At 36.8% G+C, this 23,275-nt stretch overlaps 1 protein-coding gene and 1 pseudogene across 1 annotated transcript in view; one reads left to right on the top strand and one right to left on the bottom strand.

Moving 5' to 3' along the window:
* The window catches only part of ZSWIM5 (zinc finger SWIM-type containing 5), a 247,516-nt gene that overhangs the window by 129,149 nt on the left and 95,092 nt on the right, over positions 1–23,275 (top strand). The window lies entirely within an intron of this gene.
* Positions 7,396–7,603, bottom strand: LOC125173577 (60S ribosomal protein L38-like; annotated as a pseudogene).

Here is a 23,275-nt window from a genome sequence, read left to right on the forward strand (position 1 = left end):
TTACAACTCTATGAGTTAGTTACTAGTTTTATCCTTGTTTTACAGGTGAAGAAACTGAGGCAACAAAAGCATAAATAATTTGCTTGGGGCCTCAGAGCTAGCAAGAGGCATGGCTGGAATATAATTCATGCTTCCTGATTCCAGAGTCTGTCTGTTAACCACCCTTAACTACTTACTACTCTACATTTACCCCCAGTTGTGCTGTTTTGCCTGTCCAGTATACTTCCCCTTATCTCTTTTGGTAATGCTGTCCTTTGTTCTTGTGAGGAAATAATTTCATGTCGTTCAGATAGAGTTAACCCCTTCTCTTCTTAACTCCACATGAAGGTACATGAGAGGCCTGGCTGATTGAATACACCACCTCTTCACTAGGATGATTGATTCAGGATTCAATCAAATGCTTGTGCTTTTTGGCTGGTGGTATTAGTCATAAGGGTTGCATGAGCCTAAAATAACCAATAGCAATAATTTAGCATTTAACAAGTATTAACTGAATGCCAAGCATTCTAGGCACAGGAGATCTATTAATGAATAAATCAAAGATCCCTGCCCTTGTGGTGGCTTACATTGTAGCAGAGGAAAGCAATGATAAACATAGTAAGCAAGTACATTACAATAGTGTGTCAGAAAGCAGTGCTGTAGAAAAAGGGAATGGGAGGGGCGCCTGGGTGGCTCAGTTGGTTGAGCATCCGACTTCGGCTCGGGTCATGATCTCTCAGTCTGTGAGTTCGAGCCCTGTGTCGGGCTCTGTGCTGACAGCTCAGAGCCTGGAGCCTGCTTCGGATTCCGTGTCTCCCTCTCTCTCTGCCCCTCCCCCGCTCATGCTCTCTCTCTCTCTCTCTCTCTCTCTCTCTCTCTCTCTCTCTCTAAAATAAATAAACATTTAAAAAAATCTAAAAAGAAAAAGGGAATGGGAGAATAGCATTTGAAGGAATTCAGAGTACAGGAATGGTGGCAGGGAGATAGGACAGTTTAAGTATTTAATGGGATGATCTGGGCAGACCTCACTGAGAAGGTAACATCTGAGGAGACTTACTGAAAGAAGGGAGGGGTGTACCAAGCAGATATTTGGAAGGAACAGCTAGACCAGAGGCTTTGTGGTATGGCTGTGCCTAGTATGTTTGAAGAGCAGCAAGGACTGTAAGGGGCAGAGTAATAAGAAAAAGAAGTCAGAGATGTAAGCCTATGTAGACCATTGTAAGACTCTCAGCTTCGAATGAAATGGGAAACCACTGGAAGTATCTGAGTAGAGGAGTGTCAGGATCTGATAGACTTTTTTTTTTTTTTAACGTTTATTTATTTATTTTTTTTTAATTTTTTTTTCTCAACATTTATTTATTTTTGGGACAGAGAGAGACAGAGCATGAACGGGGGAGGGGCAGAGAGAGAGGGAGACACAGAATCTGAAACAGGCTCCAGGCTCTGAGCTGTCAGCACAGAGCCTGACGCGGGGCTCGAACTCACGGACTGTGAGATCATGACCGAGCCACCCAGGCGCCCCGGATCTGATAGACTTTTAAAAGATCATTCTGAATGCTATGTGGAGAATAAATTTGAAGAAGGAGTAGAAAGGTAGAGCAGGTACCTGCTCCTGTTAGGAGGCTAGTGAAATAATCCAGGCTTGGACCAGAGTTGAAATAGTGGAAATGTTGAGAAATTGTTTTGGAACTATTTTATAAGTGGAACAAGTATAATTTCCTGATGGATTGGATATAGGATGTGGAATCAAGGATAACTCCAAGCTTTTGGGTCTGAGCAATTGGAGGAGTGAAGTTTGGCATCGAGATGGGGAAGGGTATAGGTGAATTAGGTTTTGGACTTGTTAAGTTTGAGATGCTTATCAAGACCTCCAAGGGTTTTATGGAGACCTCTAAGTAGGGAGTTGGATGTATGAATATGGATTTTGGAAGAGAGATCCTTATCTGAGATAAAAATTTGCGAGTCATTGGCATACAGATAGTATTTAAAGCAAAGGCACTAATTGAAATAACCAAGGGAGTAAGTATAATTAGAGAAAAGAGGTCAAGGACTGAGAGCCCTAGGGCATTCTGACTTTGAGAATTGGAGAGAGAAGGAGGAGGAACCAGCAAAGAAAACTAAAAATGGGGGAATCCAATAAGATAAAAGGAAAACCAAGACAGTGTGTTGTCCTGGAATCCAATGAAGAAAATAGTCAAAGGTGGGGGAGTTGTTAATTGTGTCAAAGGTAAACTAAGGACTGAGAAATACTGATTGAATTTAGCAATATGGAGGTCATTGGTGACTTGGATGAAGTCCTTTTTTTTTGGAAAACTTTTTTTAAATTTATGAATGAATGAATGAATTTAATTTTCGAGAGAGAAAAAGCAGGGGAGAAGGGCAGTGGGAGAGAGAGAGAGAAAGAAAGAGAATCTTAAGCGGGCTCCACATTGAGTGCAGAGCCCAACTTGGGGTTTGAACCCACGATCCTGGGATCATGTATGACCTGAGCCGAAATCAAGAGTCGGGCTCTCAACTGACTGACACTCCTGTGCACCCCTGAAATCATTTTCACTGGAAAGGTAGGTGCATCTGTTTGGAATGGGTTCAGAAAGACTGGAAGGAAAAGAATTAGAAACTATGAACAACTCTAGTCTTGCTCTAAAGGGAACAAAGAAATGAAATAGTGGGGCAGGAAAAGTGGAGCTTTTGTTTTAAAGATGGGAAAAATTACATTGTTTTTATGTTGGTAGGAATGACTCATCTTTGCCTATCATGAAACCAAAGCCAAGACAGATTTTCCATGACATTACTTGAATCACTGCATCTAGCCATGCCTGAAGTTGGAGTCACCCACTTGAACTTCCAGGTTAAATGAGCCAAGACATTCCCTTTCTTGTTGAAGTAGTTTAAGTCAAATACCACTTTCAGTGAAGAGTCCTACACTACCTTTTCTTCCTGTCTTCAAGATGGTCTTCATGCCATTTTTAGGGTTAACTTTCACTGGGTTTCTAATATAATTTATGAATATATTATTTATTATACATTTATATACATGCACTTATCTTCTTATTAATAATATTTTGCAGTTTTACAAATTGAAAATGAAATTATAATAGGGAAACATGGAAAATTAGCTGCTGTCTTCTTTTCAGTTAGAACATGCTATTTTATCATGGTTTTATTTTGTATAACTCAATGTTTTATTACAACACAAACCACTCATTTAACCATTTCCAGAGCAGGAAATAGAATATTGCCAGTACCCTTTAACACTTATTCATGATGCATCCCAATCACTGTGTCCGCCCTCCTTACAAATATAACCACTGCCCTGATTTAATGGTAATCAATTCCTTGCTTTTCTTTATTGTTCCTCTTAAGCATGTATCTCTAAATACTGCAATTTAAAGTTGCATGTTTTTTAACTTTATTTAAACGTAATCATGCAATAAGTACACTTTTTATATGGCTTATTTTACTCAGCATTACATTTATGACATTCATCTAGATTGTTAAATGCTATAATACTGTAATATTGTAGTGTAATCCACAGTTACATGATATAGAACATTTTCATGTCTCCAAAATTTTATCTCAGGTGGCTTCTTGTGGGAATCCCCCCACTTGCTAACAAGTAACCACTCTTAATATTTTCCACCTTAGGTTAATTTTCCTGTTCTAGAACATCATATAAATGAGATTATATAGTATATATAAATGTTTGTGTTGGGCATTATGGTTATAAGATTCAGTGTATTATTATGTGTATCAGTAGTTCATTTCTTTTTAATGCTTAAGTAGTGTTTGATTGTATAAATATACCACAATTTGCCCACTCTTCTTTGAATAGTATTTGAGTTTTTCCATTTTTTTTTTGCTATTGCAACTGCAACTGCTATAAATATTCTTTTTATAAAATTTTAAAGTGTCTATTTGTTTTTGAGAGAGACAGACAGACAGAGCGTGAGTGGGGGAAAGGCAGAGAGAGGGAGACACAGAACCCGAAGCAGGCTCCAGGCTCTGAGCTGTCCACACAGAGCCTGATGTGGGGCTCCAGTGCACAAACCACGAGATCATGACCTTAGCTGAAGTCAGACACTTAACCTACTGAGCCACTCAGGTACCCCACTATAAATACTCTTATATAAGACTTTGTGTGGGCATTTTTTTTTTCATGTCTCTCAGCTAAATACCTATGGGTAGAATTGTTGTGTCGAAGTGCACATGTATATAAATGATTATGTAATTTTGGAATTCATTAGTTTATTTATGGCAGTTCTCACTAGCAGTATATGAGAGTTGATTGCTCCACTTCCTGGCCAACATTTGGTGGTGTTATTCTTTTCAGTTTAGCCATTTTAGTGCATATGTCGTGTTATCTCACTACAGTTTTAATTTACATTTCTGCAATGACTAAAGATGTTGAACACTTTTCCAGTGTTCATTAATCACTTGTATATCTTCCTTTGTGAAGTATGTTCAATTTTTTTGCCCATTTGAAAAAAAATGGGTTGAGTTTTTTATTGTGTTATAGAAGTTCTTTATATATCCTGAATACAAATCCTTTAAGCAGATATATTTGTCAGATATTTTCTCCTTGTTTTTCACTTGTCTACTCATTTTCTGAGTGTCTTTTGAAGAACAGAAAACTTGATGCAGTCCAATTTATCAGCTTTTTAATGGTTATTGCTTTCTCAATAATGTTTTTATAGTTTTTCTGGCAGGCTCATATATATCTTTAGTTACATTATTTCTAAGTATTTAAAATTTTATGCTATTGTAAATGGTACCATTTTTAAATTGTATTTTCTAACTGCTGGCCTATTAAAATACAGCTTTTTTTTTGTACATTGTTATTCAGTAGGCTTGCTAAATTCACTGATGTTAATAATTTACCTATAGATTCTTTAGAATTTTCTAACTCCATAATCAAATCCTCTACAAATAATTTGCATTATGGTGGGGTTTTGTTCCTTTCTAATCCTTATTTTCTTTTCCTTGTCTTTTTGTACTCATTTGGACCTCCAGTAGGAAGTCAAATAAAAAGGTGACAGTAACATCCCTTTCTTGTTCGGTTATCTTTAAAAATAACAAACAAAAACAACAACAAAGTTTCAACATTTAGTTTGATGTTTGCTTAAGTTTTTATAGATAACCTTTATAGGTTTAAAGAGGTCTCCTTGTTTTTCTATTTGCTGGTAGTTTTTATTATGATTACAGATCAAATTTTACCATGTTATTCTAAAAAAAAAGAGATTTCATCTGGACATTTAATTTTCTGTATTGAAGAATTTACTTAACTAGTTTTAAGTTGTCTTCATAAAATCTTTATTTAAACTGTTCCTCTAGGTATTAATATAAGTAGATACCTAGAATGGACTGAAGCCTGTGATTCTTGCATTTGAGATTTTGGTGTCTGGAGTTCTGCTTCTTCTAGGATGTTATTCTATTGCAGCTTATTTTTAACCAGATGTACTTCATGTTACACTTTCACTCTATTTAAACTTCATTGTAACCCAGTAAATAGACTAGAAGTAAACAGATTAATAATTAAAGATAAGGATGGTGGGATGGAAAGACTATCTTTCTGATTAGGACTTGCCTAAGATAACCCAACTAGTGAGTGGCAGGACGCAGACTTACAAATTTTGATTTAAAGTGGACTGTACTCTTCATTATACTGACAGCTACTTCTAAGTAGCTGCCTGAGTGGCTAGCTTATAGACCATTGGAGATAGTAATCTAGATAAGCAGAAATGAGAGTCTGAACTAAAGAAGAGTGGTGAGAATGAAAAAGGACATAGCATGCAAATGGTATTTTTGCCATTCTCTTTGCTATTTTTCTGTAATTTTTACTCAATTCTATCATAGGAGGGTTTTGGGGTTTTTTTGTTTGTTTGTTTGTTTTGTTTTTTTTTTTTGCCCACCATGTATCATAACTATTTGTCTTCATGCCTCTCTCTCTCTTTAGATTATAAAACAGGCAAAGACTGTGCCTCATTTATATATCTTCACTGCTTGATATTAGCACATTGTTCAAAAAATGTTATTTGATTGTTTGCTTGCTTAGCTAAGTGAATGAATAGATGGATTATAGAACCATTTTTGGAAAGCTTATAAATTTTGTATATGGGAGGCAAAGAATATAAGACCAGTGTTCAACATCGAATGGCCAGGATATTTTCCTTTTTTTTTTTCCTGTTGTTTCAAACTTTTAATTAAATTTTAGTTAGTTAACATATAGTTTAATATTGGTGTCAAGTGTAGAATTTAGTGATTCATCACTTGCATAGAATACCCAGTGTTCATCACAAGTGCCTCCATAATACCCATGACCCATTTAGCCTATCCCCCACCCACCTCCCTCCATCAACCCTCAGTTTGTTTTCTGTTAGGAGTCTCTTATGGTTTGCTTCCCTCTCTCTCTCTTTATCCCATTTCCCCTATGTTCATCTGTTTTGTTTCTTAAATCCCATCTATGAGTGAAATCATATGGTATCTGTCTTTCTCTGACTGACTGACTTAGCATGATACACTCTAGGTCCATCCACGTCATTACAAACAGCAAGACTTCATTCTTTTTGATGGTTGAGTAATATTCCATTGTATATGTATACCACCTCCTCTTTATGCATTCATCATTGATGGACATTTGGGCTCTTCCCGTAGTTTGGCTATTGTTGATACTGATGCTATAAACACAGGGGTGTTTGTGCCCCCCCCAAATCTGTATTTTTGTATCCTTTAGGTAAATACCGAGTAGTGCAATTGCTGGATCATAGGGTAGTTCTATGTTTTGCTTTTTGAGGAACCTCCATACTGTTTTCCAGAGTGGCTACACCAGTTTGCATTCCTACCAATAATGCAAGAGGGCTCCTCTTTCTCCACATCCTCGCCAACATCTGTTGTTTCCTGTGTTGTTAGTTTTAGCCATTCTGACAGGTGTGAGGTGGTATCTCATCATGGTTTTGGTTTGTATTTCCCTGATGATGAATGATGTTGAGCATCTTTTCACATGCCTGTTAGCCATCTGGATGTCTTCCTTAGAATAGTGTCCATATATGTCTTCTGCCCATTTCTTAACTGGATTATTTGAGCTTGATAAGTTGTTTATAGATTTTGGATGCTAACCCTTTATTAGCTATGTCATTTGCAAGTATCTTCTGCCATTCCATAGGCTGCCTTTTAGTTTTGTTGATTGTTTGCTTCACTGTGCAGAAGCTTTTTATCTTGTTGAAGTCCCAGTAGTTCATGTTTGCTTTTGTTTCCCTTGCCTCTGGCAATGTGTCTAGTAAGTTGCACTGGCTGAAGTCAAAGAGGTTGCTGCCTGTGTTCTTCTCTAGGATTTTGAAGGTTTCTTGTCTCACCTTTAGATCTTTCATCCATTTTTTTTATTTAAAATTTTTTAATACAGTTCAAATCGATGGGCCACATTCATTTCAGCTCCTTCCCTGCCAAACCTGGGGGTAGGGACTGTTTCAGTTTCTCTGCCTTCTCTTTGTAATGACCAAGTTACAACAGTGTCTGCTTCATTGAACTTTAAACTTCACATTATCCTTATTTTTCTTGATCTTGATGGATTTGCATCCTTTTGCCTGGACATGAATAGAAAGTCCTTGATTTCTTCAATTTTGCGAGACATGGCGAGGAGGGGCACAGGGAAGTGCACAGCTGGCACAACGAGCAGCAAGAAGAGAGAGAACAGGAAAAAAAACTTTTGGGGTGCCTGGGTGACTCAGTCGGTTGAGCATCCAACTCTTGATCTCAGCTCAGGCCATGATCTCACAGTTCGTGAGTTTGAGCCCCATGTTGGTCTCTGTGCTGGTGGAGTGGAGCCTGCTTGGGATTTTGTCTCTCCTTCTTTCTGCCCTTACCCTGCTTGTGCATGCGCTCTCTCTCTCAAAATAAATAAACTTAAAGCTTTCATCAGTTTTGAATTTATTTTTGTGTATAGCATAAGAAAGTGGTCCAGTTTCATTCTTCTGCATGTTGCTGGCCCGTTTTCCCAACACCATTTGTTGAAGAGACTTGTGCATGCGCTCTCTCTCTCAAAATAAATAAACTTAAAGCTTTCATCAGTTTTGAATTTATTTTTGTGTATAGCATAAGAAAGTGGTCCAGTTTCATTCTTCTGCATGTTGCTGGCCCGTTTTCCCAACACCATTTGTTGAAGAGACTTTTTCCACTGGATATTCTTTCTACTGTGTCGAAGATTAGTTGATCATATAGTTGTGGGTCCATTTCTAGGTTTTCTGTGCTGTTCCATTGATCTATGTGTTTATTTTTATGCTAGTACCACACTGTCTTGATGACTACAGCTTTGTAGTATAGTTTGAAGTCCGAAATTGTGATGCCTCCCACTTTGCTTTTCTTTTTCAGAATTGCTTTGGCTATTTAGGGTATTTTGTGATTTCATACAAATTTTAGGATTGTTTGTTCTAGCTCTGTGAAAAATGCTGGTGGTATTTTGATAGGGATTGCATTAAATGTATACATTGCTTAGGGTAGTATAGACATTTTAACAGTGTTTGTTCTTCCAATCCATGAGCATGGAATGTCTTTTCATTTCTTTGTATCCTCTTCAATTTTTTCCATAAGTCCTCTAGAGTTTTCAGAATACAGATCTTTTACCTCTTTGGTTAGGTTTATTCCTAGGTAACTTACTGGTTTTGGTGCAATTGTAAATGAGATTGATTCCTTGATTTCTTTTTCTGTTGCTTTATTATTGACATATAGAAATACAACAGATTTCTATACATTGATTTTATATTCTGTGACTTTGCTGAATTCATGTATTAGTTCTAGCAATTTTTTGGTGGAGTCTTTCAGGTTTTCTATAGAGAATTTCATTTGTCTGCAAACAGTGAAAGTTTGACTTCTTCCTTGCCAATTCTTTTATTTCTCTTTGTTATCTGATTGCTGAGGCTAAGACTTCCATACTATGTTAAGTAACAATGCTGAGAGTTGATATTCCTGTCTTGTTCCTGACCATAGAGGAAAAACTCTTCAATTTTTCCCTGTTGAGGATGATATTAGCTGTGGGTCTTTCATATATACCCTTTATAATGTTGAAGTATATTCCATATATACCCACTTTGTTGAGGGTTTTTATCAAGAATGGATGCTGTGTTTTGTCAAATGCTCTTTCTGCATCAATTGAGAAGATTATATGGTTCTTATCCTTTCTTTTACTAATGTCATGTAACATGTTGATTGATTTGCAAATATTGAACCAGCCCTGCAGCCCAGGAATAAATCCCACTGATCATGGTGAGTACTTCTTCTAATGTACTGTTGGATTCAATGTGCTAGTATCTTGTTGAGAGTTTTTGCATCCCTGTTCATCAGGGATATTGGCCTGTAATTCTCCTTTCTAGCAGGGTCTTTGTCTGGTTTTGGAATCAAGGTAATGCTGGCCTCATAGAATGAGTTTGGAAGTTTCCTTCCATTTGCATTTTTATGAACAGTTTGAGAAGACTAGGTATTAACTCTTCTTAAATGTCTGGTAGGATCAGGGCGCTTGCGTCAGGCTCTATGCTGACAGCTCAGAGCCTGGAGCCTACTTCGGATTCTGTGTCTCCCTCTGTCTCTGCCCCTACCCCATTCATGCTCTCTGTTTCTCTCTCAAAAATAGACAAATATTTAAAAAAACTTTTTAAATAAATAAATGTTTGGTAGAATTCCCCTGGGAATCATCCGGCCCTGGACTTTTGTTTGTTGCGAGATTTTTAATTACCAATTCAATTTCTTTGCTGTTTATGGATCTGTTCAAATTTTGTATTTCTTCCTGTTTCAGTTTTGGTAGTTTGCATGTTTCTAGGAATTTATCGATTTCTTCCAGATTTCCCCATTTGTTGGCATATAATTTTTCATAATATTCTCTTGTATTTGTTTGTATTTCTGTGGCATTGGTTTGTGATCTCTCCTCTTTAATTAATGATTTTATTTATTTGGGTCCTTTCTCTTTTCTTTTTGGTAAGTCTGGCTAGGGCGTTATCAATTTTATTAATTCTTTTAAAGAACAAGCTCTTAGTTTTGTTGATTTGCTCTACTTTTTTGTTGTTGTTTCTATATCATTTATTTTTTTCTCTAATCTGTATTATTTCCCTTCTGCTGCCTTCAGGCTTTATTTGCTGCTCCTTTTCTAGCTCCTTTAGATGTAAGATTAAGTTGTGTATTTGAGACTTTTCTTGCTTCTTGAAGTAGGCCTATGTTGCAATATACTTCCCTTTTAGGGCCGCCTTTGCTGCATCCCAAAGATTTTGGACTGTCATGTTTTCATTTTTATTTGCTTCCATGTATTTTAATTTCTTCTTTATTTTCTGGTTAACATATTCATTCTTTAGTAGGATGTTCTTTAACCTCTGTGTATTTGTGGTCTTTCCAAATTTTTTCTTGTGATTGACTTCAAGTTTCATAGCATTGTGGTCTGAAAATATGCATGGGGGGAGGAGGGGCCAACATGGTGGAGAAGTAGGGGGAATCCATACTTCCTGTGTCTCTCAAACAAAGAAGTATAGAAGCCAAAGGACTTTGAACACCAGGCCTGGGAGGAAAAGAGACTAAACCTACTAGGAAGAAAATGGGAAAACTGGCAAAAAAAATAGGGCTACTCCAAGGAACAAATCAAAGCACACCTGGTGGAGGGTCCAAAATATTACTACGAGTAGGGTAATAAAATAACCAAAGTCACAACAACAGAGAGCAAGTAACAATCTCCAAAAAAACATCTCCTGAAGGGCCAGGCCCTGGACAGCGTATGACTCTCCTTTAATATAGCAGTGCTCGCGGGTGCAGAGCACACAACAAGCTTTTAAAATGCATAAGGGACAGAAAACTAGCCAAAATGATGAAATGGAAGAATTCTCCTCAAAAGAAATTCCAGGAAGTAGTGACAGCTAACGAATTGATTAAAACCGATTTAAGCAATATAACAGAACAAGAATTTAGAGGAATAGTCGTAAAATTAATCGCTGGGCTTGAAAAAAGCATAGAGGACAGCAGGGAATCTATTGCTACAGAGATCAAGGGACTAAGAAAAAAGTCATGATGAATTAAAAAATGCTATAAATGGGGTGCAAAATAAAATGGAGGTGGCCACAGCATGGATTGAAGAGGCAAAGGAGAGAATAGGTAAATTAGAAGATATAATTATGGAAAAAGAGGAAGCTGAGAAAAAGGGAAATAAAAAAATCCAGGAGTACAAGAGGAGAGTTAGAGAACTAAGTGATGCAATCAAATGGAACAATATCTGTATCATAGGAATTCCAGAAGAAGAGGAGAGAGAGAAAGGGGCTGAAGGTGTACTTAAACAAATTATAGCTGAGAACTTCCCATATTTGGGAAAGGAAATAGGCATTTAAATCCAAGAGGCACAGAGAGCTCCCTTCTGATGTAACTTGAATCAATCTTCTACACGACATATCATAGTGAAACTGGCAAAATACAAGGATAAAGAGAGAATTCTGAAAGCAGCTAGGGAAAAACGGGCCTTAACATACAAAGGTACACACATAAGGGCAGTAGCAGACCTATCTACTGAAACTTGGCAGACCAGAAAGGAATGGCAGGAAATCTTCAATGTGATGAACAGAAAAAATATGCAGCCAAGAATCTTTTACCCAGCAAGTCTGTCATTCAGAACAGAAGGAGAGATAAAGGTTTTCCCAAACAAACAAAAACTGAAATAATTCATCACCACTAAACCAGCTGTACAAGAGATCCTAAGGGGGATCCTGTGAGACAAAGTACCAGAGACACTACTACAAGTATGAAACCTACAGATACCACAATGCCTCTAAACCCATATCTTTCAGTAATAACACTGAATGTAAATGGACTAAATGCTCCAAACAAAAGACATAGGGTATCAGAATGGATAAAAAAACAAGACCCATCTATTTGCTGTCTACAAGAGACTCATTTTAGACCTGAGGACACCTTCAGGTTGAAAATGAGGGGATGGAGAACTTCCTATCATGCTACTGGAAGTCAAAAGAAAGCTGGAGTAACCATACTTATATCAGACAAACTAGACTTTAAATTAAAGGCTGTAACAAGAGATGAAGAAGGGAATTATATAATAATTACAGGGTCTATCCATTAGGAAGAGCTAACAAATATAAATGTCTATGCACCGAATTCAGGAACCCCCAAATATATAAAACAATTACTCACAAACATAAGCAACCTTATTGGTAAGAATGTGGTAATTGCAGGAGACTTTAATACTCCACTTAGAGTAATGGATAGAACATCTAGACAGAGATAAATAAAGAACCAAGGGCCCTGAATGATATATTGGATCACATGGACTTAACAGATATATTTAGAACTCTACCTCCCAAAGCAACAAAATATACTTTCTTCTCGAGTGCACATGGAACATTCTCCAAAATAGATCACATACTGGGTCACAAAACAGCCCTTAATAAGTATAAAAAAATTGAGGTCAGAGGCGCCTGGGTGGCTCAGTTGGTTGAGTGTCCGGCTTCAGCTCAGGTCATGATCTCACAGTTTGTGAGTTCGAGCCCCATGTCGGGCTCTGTGCTGACAGCTCAGAGCCTGGAGCCTGTTTCGGATTCTGTGTCCCCCTCTCTCTCTGCTCCTCCCCCACTCGTGCCCTGTCTCTCTCACAAATATAAATAAACATTAAACAAATTTTTTTAACAAAAAAATAAAAGAATTGAGATCATACCATACACACTTTCAGACCACAATGCTATGAAACTTGAAATCAACCACAGGAAAAAGTCTGGAAAACCTCCAAAAGCATGGAGGGGGTGAAAGAACATCCTACTAAAGAATGAATGGGTCAACCGGGCAACTAGAGAAGAAATTTTAAAAAATGTGGAAACAAATGAAAATGAAAATACAACAATCAAAATGCTTTGGGATGCAGCAAAGGCAGTCCTGAGAGGAAAATACATTGCAATCCAGGCCTATTTCAAGAAACAAGAAAAATCCCAAATACAAAATCTCACAGCACACCTAAAGGAAATAAAAGCAGAGCAGCAAAGACACCCCAAACCCAGCAGAAGAAGAGAAATAATAAAGATCACAGCAGAAATAAACAATATAGAATCTAAAAAAAACTGTAGAGCAGATCAATGAAACCAGGAGATGGTTTTTTGAAAAATAAACAAAATTGATAAACCTCTAGCCAGGCTTCTCAAAAAGAAAAGGGAGATGACCAAATAAATAAAATCATGAATGAAAATGGAATTATTACGACCAATCCCTCAGAAATACAAGCAACTATCAGGGAATACTATGAAAAATTATATGCCAATGAAGTGGACAACCTGGAAGAAATGGACAAATTCCTAAACACCCACACACTTCCCAAACTCAAACAGGAAGAAATAGAAAACTTGAACAGACCCATAACCAGCAAAAAAATTGAATCAGTTATCAAAAATCTCCCAACAAATAAGAGTCCAGGACCAGATGGCTTCCCAGGGGAATTCTACCAGATATTTAAAGCAGAGATAATACCTATCCTTCTGAAGCTGTTCCAAAAAATAGAAAGGGAAGGAAAACTTCCAGACTCATTCTATGAAGCCAGTATTACTTTGATTCCCAAACCAGACCCAGCAAGACCCAGTAAAAAAAGAGAACTACAGGCCAATATCCCTGATGAATATGGATGCAAAAATTCTCAGTAAGATACTTGCAAATCGAATTCAACAGCATATAAAAAGAATTATACACCGTGATCAAGTGGGACTTATTCTTGGGCTGCAGGGCTGGTTCAACATTTGCAAATCAATCAATGTGATTTGCATCACATTAATAATAATAAAAAAAGATAAGAACCATATGATCCTGTCAATTGATGCAGAAAAAGCATTTGACAAAATTCAGAATCCTTTCTTAATAAAAACTCTCGAGAAAGTTGGGATAGAAGAAACATACTTAAACATCATAAGAGGCATTTATAAAAAGCCCATAGCTAATATCATCTTCAATGGGGAAAAACTGAGAGCTTTCTCCCTGAGATCAGTAACACGACAGGGATGTCCACTCTCACCGCTGTTGTTTCACGTAGTGTTGGAAGTGCTAACATCAGCAATCAGACAACAAAAGGAAATCAAAGGCATCAAAATTGGCAATGATGCAGTCAAGCTTTCACTTTTTGCAGATGACATGATATTATACATGGAAAATCTGATAGACTCCACCAAAAGTCTGCTAGAACTGATACATGAGTTCAGCAAAGTCACAGGATACAAAATCAATGTACAGAAATAAGTTGCATTCTTATACACTAATAATGAAACAACAGAAAGACAAATAAAGAAACTGATCCCATTCACAATTGCACCAAGAAGCATAAAATACCTAGGAATAAACCTAACCAAAGATGTAAAAGATATGTATGTTGAAAACTATAGAAAGCTTATGAAGGAAATTGAAGAAGATACAAAGAAATGGAAAAACATTCTATGCTCATGGATTGGAAGAATAAATATTGTTAAAATGTCAATACTACCCAAAGCAATCTACACATTTAATGCAGTCCCAATCAAATTACACCAGCATTTTTCTCGAAGCCAGAACAAGCAATCCTAAAATTTATATAGAACTACAAAAGACCCTGAATAGCCACAGTAATATTGAAGAAGAAAACCAAAGTGGGAGGCATCACAATCCCAGACTTTAGCCTCTACTACAAAGCTGTAATCATCAAGACAGCATGGTACTGGCACAAAAACAGACACATAGACCAGTGGAATAAAATAGAGACTCCAGAATTAGACCCACAAAAGTATGGCCAACTCATCTTTGACAAAGCAGGAAAGAATATCCAATGGAAAAAAGACAGTCTCTTTAACAAATGGTACAGAGAACTGGATGGCAATATGCAGAAGAATGAAACTAGACCACTTTCTTACACCATTCACAAAAATAAACTCAAAATGGATAAAGGACCTGAATGTGAGACAGGAAACCATCAAACCCTAGAGGAGAAAGCAGGAAAAAACCTCTCTGAGCTCAGCTGCAGCAATTTCTTACTTGGCACATCTCCAAAGGCAAGGGAATTAAAAGCAAAAATGAACTATTGGGACCTCATGAAGATAAAAATCTTCTGCACTGCAAAGGAAACAATCACCAAAACTAAAAGGCAACCGATGGAATGGGAAAAGATATTTGCAAATGACATATCGGATAAAGGGCTAGTATCCAGAATCTATGGAGAACTCCCCAAACTCCACACCCGAAAAATAAATAATCCAGTGAAGAAATGGGCAGAAGACATGAATAGACACTTTTCTAAAGAAGACATCCAGATGGTAAACAGGCACATGAAAAGATGCTCAACATCACTCCTCATCAGGGAAATACAAACCAAAACTACACTGAGATACCACCTCACGCCAGTTAGAGTGGCTAAAATGAACAAATCAGGAAACTATAGGTGCTGGAGAGGATATGGAGAAACGGGAACCCTCTTGCACTGTTGGTGGGAATGCAAACTGGTGCAGCTGCTCTGGAAAACAGTGTGGAGGTTCCTCAAAAAATTAAAAATAGATCTACCCTATGACCCAGCAATAGCACTGCTAGGAATTTACCCAAGGGATACAGGAGTGCTGATGCATAGGAGCACTTGTACCCCAATGTTTATAGCAGCACTTTCAATAATAGCCAAATTATGGAAAGAGCCTAAATGTTCATCAACTGACACATGGATAAAGAAGATGTGGTTTATACATACAATGGAATACTACTTGGCAATGAGAAAGAATGAAATCTGGCCATTTGTAGCAACATGGATGGAACTGGAGAGTGTTATGCTATGTGAAATAAGTCAGGCAGAGAAAGACAGATACCATATGTTTTCACTCATATGTGGATCCTAAGAAACTCAACAGAAGACCAGGGGAGAGGGGAAGGGGGGAAAGAGTTACGAGAAGGAAGGAGGCAAACCATAAGACACTCTTAAATACTGAGAACAAACTGAGGGTTGATGGGGGGTGGGGGGAAGGGGAAAGTGGGTGATGGGCATTGAGGAGGGCACCTGTTGGGATGAGCACTGGGTGTCGTATGGAAATCAATTTGACAATAAATGTCATATTAAAAAAAAGAAAGAAAATATGTATGGGATGATCTCAATCTTTTTGTACTTATTGAAGGCTGATTGTGACCCACTATGTGATCTATTCTGGAGAATGTTCCATGTACACTTGAAAAGAGTGTGTACTCTGCTGCTTTAGGATGAAATGTTCTGGATATATATGTTATGTCTATCTGGTCCAGTTTGTCATTCAAAACCATTATTTACTTGTTGGTTTTCTGCTTAGATGATCTGTTCATTGCTACAAGTGTGGTGTTAAAGTCCCCTACTATTATTATATTATTATCATTGCATTTCTTTACGTTTTTTATTAATTGATTTATATATTTGGGAACTCCTATTTGGTGGCATAAATATTTACAATTGTTACAACTTCTTGATGGATAGACACCTTAATTATGATATAGTGCCCTTCTTCATCTCTTGTTATAGTCTTTGGTTTAAAATCTAGTTTGTCTGATATAAGTATGACTACTCTGGCTTTCTTTTGGTTTGACCAAGATGTTTTCCATAATAGGATCTGGGAAATCAGGAGGAGCATACTTTCTAGGGGAAGAATGATGAATTCAGTTTAGAACATGTTGAGTTTAAGTGACTTCCATAAGAGATGTCCAGGAAGTAATTGGAAATGTAGATCTGCAGCCTCGAAGATTTTAGAGATGGGGTGGGGAGGTAGGTATTACCAACAAAAAGTAATCTTTGAAATTATTTGAAACTATCCTAGTTTTCACCATCTTTTATTTCCTATAAATAACTGTAACAACTTCCTAACTAATCTCTCTGCTTCTGTTCCAGCCTCTCTCTTTCAATCCATTTTCCTCATTTTTATAAGGATGATGTTTCTACAATAGAGATCTGATCATGATATTGCCTTATTTAAAATAATCTTTTAATGGTTCTTCCTTGTTTTCAGAAGAGAATTAAAACTCTTTGTCTGTTTGTCTTTGTCTCAACCCTCCCTGCCTCTTCAGGCACGTCTCTACCATTCTCTTCTTTACACTGTACCCTTCATCCATACAGGACTGCTTGAAGTGCTGTTTACAGGCCTCCATTATAGTAGTACTGGTGGTGGAAGTACTGGTGATATTACTATTAATACCAATATTTTTTCAGTAAATGTTAGGATTATTTCAGCCCTTCTTTTTTGCAATTTATATGTAACAGTAATAGTTAGCAGTTAATATACACATACCGTGTAACAGCACCTTTCTAAGAGCTTCACACTTTGCTCTACCCAGCAGGTGTCTTCTTAGGTTCAGTTAAACATTTAGACTCACAGGACTATATAATAGGCCACACTTGACATCAGTCTGTTTAAAACTATATAGGACATTTTAAATTTTACTACAAAACTACAGTAATAAAAACTGTGTACTGTGGGTATAAAGACAGACATGTAGAACAGTGGAGTAGAATAGAGAACCCAGAAATAAGCCCTCATATACTTATTTATTTGCTTATTTATTTATTTATTTATTTATTTATTTATTTATTTAAATGATTTTGGGCAAAGGTACCAAGACCATTCAATGGGCGAAAGGACAGTCTTTTCAACAGTTGGTGCTGGGAAAACTGGATATCCCCATGTAAAAGAATGAAGTTAGACCCTTACTTAACACCATATATAAAAATTACCTCAAAAGTTTCAAGAACCTAAATGTAAGACCTAAAACAATAAATCTATTAGAAGAAAGCATGGGACAAATCTTAATGACATTGGATTTGACAAAGATTTCTTGGGTATGATGCTGAAGGCAGAGGTAACAAAAGAAATTGGATTTCATGAAAAGCAAAAATTTTCACTCATCAAAGGACACTATCTACAGAGTAAGAAGTTAACCCATAGAATGACAAAATATTTGCAAATCATAAATCTAGTAAGAGATTAATATGAAAACTATATAAAAGACTCCTGCATGTCAACTATAAAAGACCAAACACCTTGATTCAAAAATGGGCTAAGGACTTGAATAGACATTTCTTCCAAAAAAGATAAGCAAATGGCCAATAAGTACATGAAAAAGATATTCAACCTCACTAATAATTACAGAAATGCATATCAAAACTATAATGAGATACCATGTCATACTAATTAGAATGGCTACCATAAGAAAAAGAGAGAGAAAACGACAGGTGTTGACAAGGATGTGGAGAAATTGGAAGCCCGTGCACTGTTTGTAGAAATGTAAAATGGGACAGCCACTGTGGAAAACAGTATGGGGTTTCCTCAAAAAATTAAAATAGAAATTACCATAGGACCCAGCAATTCCACTTCTGGGTATATGCCATAATGAACTGAAAAAGTCTCAAAGAGATTGTACATCCGTGTTCATAGCAGCATTACTCACAAAACTAAGATACAGAAGTAACCCAAGTGTCCACTGATAGATGAATGGATAAGCAAGATGTGGTGCATATATACAATGGAATATTATTCAGCCTTTAAAAGGAAGGAAATTCTGTAATATGCTACAACATGGATGAACTTTAAGGATATTATGCTAAATGAAGTAAACCAATGACAAAAAGACAAATGCTGTATGATTCTACTTATATGAGGTACGTAGAGTAGTTAAAATCATAGAAACAGAAAGTAGAATGGTGGTTGCCAGGAGCTAGAGGAGGGAAGAATGGGGAGTTACTGTTTAATAGGTATAAAATTTCAGTTTTACAATATGAAATGAGTTTTGGGGATGGATGGTGGTGATGTCTGCACAATTGTACAAGTGTATTTAATACCGCTGAACTGCACACTTAAAAATGGCTGTGATGGTTTAATGTTATGTATATTTTAACACAATAAAAAAAATAACCAAGTATACAGGACAGGAACCAAAACTTCTTTAGCAAGATAGCATCAGGCATTGTTCTTCAGTGAGAACTTTATAGAAGTTCATAGACCTGTCTACACAACTGTTCAGGAGCTATTCTTTGCCCCCATTCTCTTAGGTGATAATCATGTATAAAGAAATGAGATCCACATTAGACAGGTCTAAGAGTTGCCCTGACTTAACAGGCTCATATCCCACAGGAACCAGTATCTCTTAAGGCAATTACATAGGCATAGTAGCCCTGGGTTTTGACTTAAAACTACATATTTACACTTCCTATCATTACCAATCAGGTGTCTTTTTTTTTTTTTAAAGTAGGCTTCATACCCAGGGCAGAGCCCAACTCAGGGTTTGAACTCCCCACCCTGAAATCAAGACCTGAGCTGAGATCAAGAAGTGGCTGCTTAACTGACTGAGACACCGAGGTGGCCCTAATCAGATGTCATTTTTAACTATAACATTGCTTAAGAACGTAGTTGACATTATACCTTTATCAGGTTTTCAAGGAAACATAGTTAAAAATTTAATCAAAGGCCGAAGTCTCATGAAGAGAGTTTTGTTCCCTTTCCCTACACATATGTTAACCCATTTATTCCTCACTACTAGAAAATGAGGTAGTTACTGTTATTATTATCCCATTTTACAGATAATGAGGCTGAGGTACAGAGAAGTTACATAACTTCCTCAAGGTCACACAACTATTAATAAAGATGATAAACATGAACCCGGGCAGTGTGACTCTAGCATGTGCACTCTCAGTCACTGTGTTAGTCAGAATTATAGCTCTCCAGAGATGTCCCCGTCCTAATCTCTGGAACCTGTGACTATGTTCTGTTAACAATGGCAAGGAGAAATTAAGGTTGTGGTGGAAATTAAATTTATTAATCAGTTGACCTTGAGATGGGGAGATTATCCAGATGGTCCTGATCAACCACAAGGGTCCTTATAAATGAAAGAGAGAAAAGTGATTCAGTGCCATATTGATACAGTGGAGATTTAGCCATTAGTAATGATGAAGATGGAGGAATGGGCCACAAGCCAAGGAATACAGGTGAACTCTAAAAGCTGGACAAAGCAGGGCACCTGAGTGGTGCAATCAGTTAAGTGTCCAACCTTGGCTCAGGTCATGATCTCACAGTTAGTGGGTTCGAGCCCCACGTCAGGCTCTATGCTGACAGCTCAGAGACTGGAGCCTGCTTCAGATCTGTGTCTCCCTCTGCCCCTCCCCTGCTCACTCTCTGTCTCTCAAAAATAAACAAACATTAAAAAAAATTTTTTTTTAAGCTGGATAAAGCAAGGAAATGGATTTTCCCCTAAAGCCTCTTGGATGAATGCAGTCTTGCCAACCCTTTGATTTCAGCCCAGTGAGACCCATTTTGGACTTCTGACTTCCAGAACTGTCACATAATATATTTATGTTGTTTTAAACCACCAGGTTTGTGGTAATTTGTTACATCAGCAATAGGAAACTAATACAATCACTATACTATATTGCATCTCATATTGTACTATATTTTTGCATGTGACATTTATTTTGCATGTGACATTCTGCCCCCTTTCCCTACTTCTGGAGTCCCTTTCCTGGCTCCCTCTTCAGTCTAGATTGGTTGTTTCACCTGTGTCTTTCCATCTCACTCTATAGCATTTCTCATATGCATGTCAAATAATGTAAATTTTTTGTTCACCTCCCACTCCCCTTTCAAGATTTAACTCAAATATCACTACTTTCTGGAAGTATTTCCTGAACTGCAGACCAGCCACAGACAGCCAAAACTAGATGTGCCTGCTGTGTTTTCTGCTAATCTTTGTCAATAACATTTATTCCCTAAGCTATGTTTACCAGTAGACACTGTTCCTTCTCAACTTAGTATCCTTAGTACTCAGCTTAGTATCTAGCATACAGTAAGGGCTTAAATTATGTATGATGAATGAATGAATCAATTATTTTATCACTTAGAATTGGAGTTTGAATATTGTATTCATTCTGAGGTTGAAAATCACTTTTTTTCCTCCATAAAGAGTACAAAAAATAAGAAAAAGAACTCACTGTGGCTGCTACCAATAATATGGTAACCCTGCTGATCTGAGGTGTATCCCTTCCAGCATTCATTCTCTCAAATGATTAAATTTTAGCACTATTTGCCTAGGTAATAGCCTGATTGTTTTTCTTTTTCCTTCCAGTTTTGAATGAGAAAACAGTATTTTATATGGCATAATGTTTGGTGCAGAGACTGGGATTCCACTATGTGGTCCTAGATCTTTGAGAGAAAGAAACTTCTTTCTCTGGTCTATATGGACTTTCTAGATTTTTATTTTTTGCTACCTCTCGGGTAAGAGTATTTCCGTTTCCCCTTTGGGACTCTGCACTTCCTTGCCTACAAAAATAGCCCTGTTCTTCACCAGCATTCCTGGTCTTGAGAATCCCTACAGGACCACAGAGGAACTCTTGGCTCTAGATCTGGATTATAGGGGAGAAAGCTTCATCTAGCTGTTTTGTTTCTCTTACAGGATACTCAAAAAGCAAGTCTGCTTTTTATGATTCACAGAAGAAAGCTTTTGTTTCCTTGGTATATATACCTTCTGAGTTCTAGTCTGATGTTATTCTGAGACCAGGCCAGAATAAATTGAGCTTTAGCTCAGATCACAGCTGTTTTGTTTTATAAACAACCTTAAGCCAGTTTAAAGAAGAGAAAAATAAATTATATCACACAGGGTGAGAATCCATAAATGCATAATTCATAGTTTAGATATTCTATAGGTTTTCAGGGAGTCTTTCTAAAGAAGTAGTATACACAGGGAGAAATATTCTGTTTAGCAAATTTATTCCCTGCCTTTGGGGTTAGAGCAGCAAAGGAGTTAAAAGCCATATAAGAACAGTAGGTGCAAGTAGCTGGTCAATTAATGGGATTGTACAGTAAGAATATAATTTTGATTCAGAAGAGCTGCTGACACAAGATTTTTCCTATGAAGAACTGCAACTTAGATCCAATGGATGATGTGAATGCATTTAGAACCCTGAGTGAAGACTCAATGAGAATGTCTTTTATTTGATTGGTGTTTGTATGGAATCAGGTTACTCTAGAATGTAGAAAAATGGTTTTGCTCCAGTTTCTAAACAAAATGAAAAGCATTGTCCTAATAGAATTTGTTTTGACATTCTTGCTGCCCCACACAGGTCAAGTTGCAAGATGGAACAAAAGAATAAAGCTAGAGGGTTAATATGAGGCCTTGTCCAAAATGCTATAAATGTTAGGAATGGTGTTCTTAGTAGTGTATGAAACCTTTAAATAAAGAATTTTATGTGGGATATGAATTTATCTCCATATTAAAAAGGCCATGTTAGAAATAAAATGTCATGGAATTTAGAAAAGATGAGGATTAAGATTGCCTGAAAATGAGTCTTTTGATTGCTATAAGAATTTGATTACATTTAGCCTTAAATGAGGGGTCTTTAGATATTGGAATAAGGGAGCTAGCTATAGTTATAGTCAGAACACTAATAACATGGTATGCCAGACACTAACATATATTAGTGTGTGTATGCCAGACACTAACATTAGTGTCTGGCATAGACACACACACACACACACACACACACACACACACACTCATTTAAGTATAATTTCAATGTATTCTGATGATTTGATTCAGTGTACACAGTCTTGGAAAAGTAGCCAGGAAAATTTTTTTCCTCTAGGAAAAAGGTATCTGGGCAATTTTTTAATGTTTTAAAATAAATCTGGATGCTATTTTGAAGATTCTTGAAAATAAACATTTGATCACTCAATATTGTGGTTGACCAAAAATAGCTATGTGTATCCTTTTCCTTTTGAAAAGCAGTTTTTTTTTTTTTAGTTTTTATTTTCCATCATTGATGTTGCCTACTGATTAGAATAGGGTAACTTCTGAAATCATTTTACAATTATATGTTGCCCTTTTCTTTGTTCAAGTCAATAACCCAAGTGGTAGTTATTAGCTATAACATCCATTTTGGCAACTGTATGCACATTGTTTCTTTTATGTATGCACATTATTTCTGCGGATAACTACTTAAGGAGTATGGAGGTTTTTTTGTTTGTTTTTTGTTTTTTGTTTTTGCTAGTCTGTGTTCAATGTGAACTGAGAAGCTGAGAAGCAGGCATCAGATCTGCAGTTCTGAATAGATGTGTTATCCATCAATGCGCAAGACAACTTGTGCTCTAAATCTTAGACTCCACAGAGTGGTTGGGGTGGGGGGATGAAATTACTATTTTTGAAGTGATTATATTTTATGCATGTTAAGTTTTTTGTTTGTTTTTAGTTTTGCATGTTAGGTTTTTAAGTGAATTTTCCAGACAGATTATTCCCCCCCCTTTTTTTCTAAATAAAATATTTCTAAAATTACAAAAGAAAAATAACTCAATCT

The sequence above is a fragment of the Prionailurus viverrinus genome, chromosome C1, assembly GCF_022837055.1.
Source record: "Prionailurus viverrinus isolate Anna chromosome C1, UM_Priviv_1.0, whole genome shotgun sequence".
NCBI lineage: Eukaryota > Metazoa > Chordata > Mammalia > Carnivora > Felidae > Prionailurus > Prionailurus viverrinus.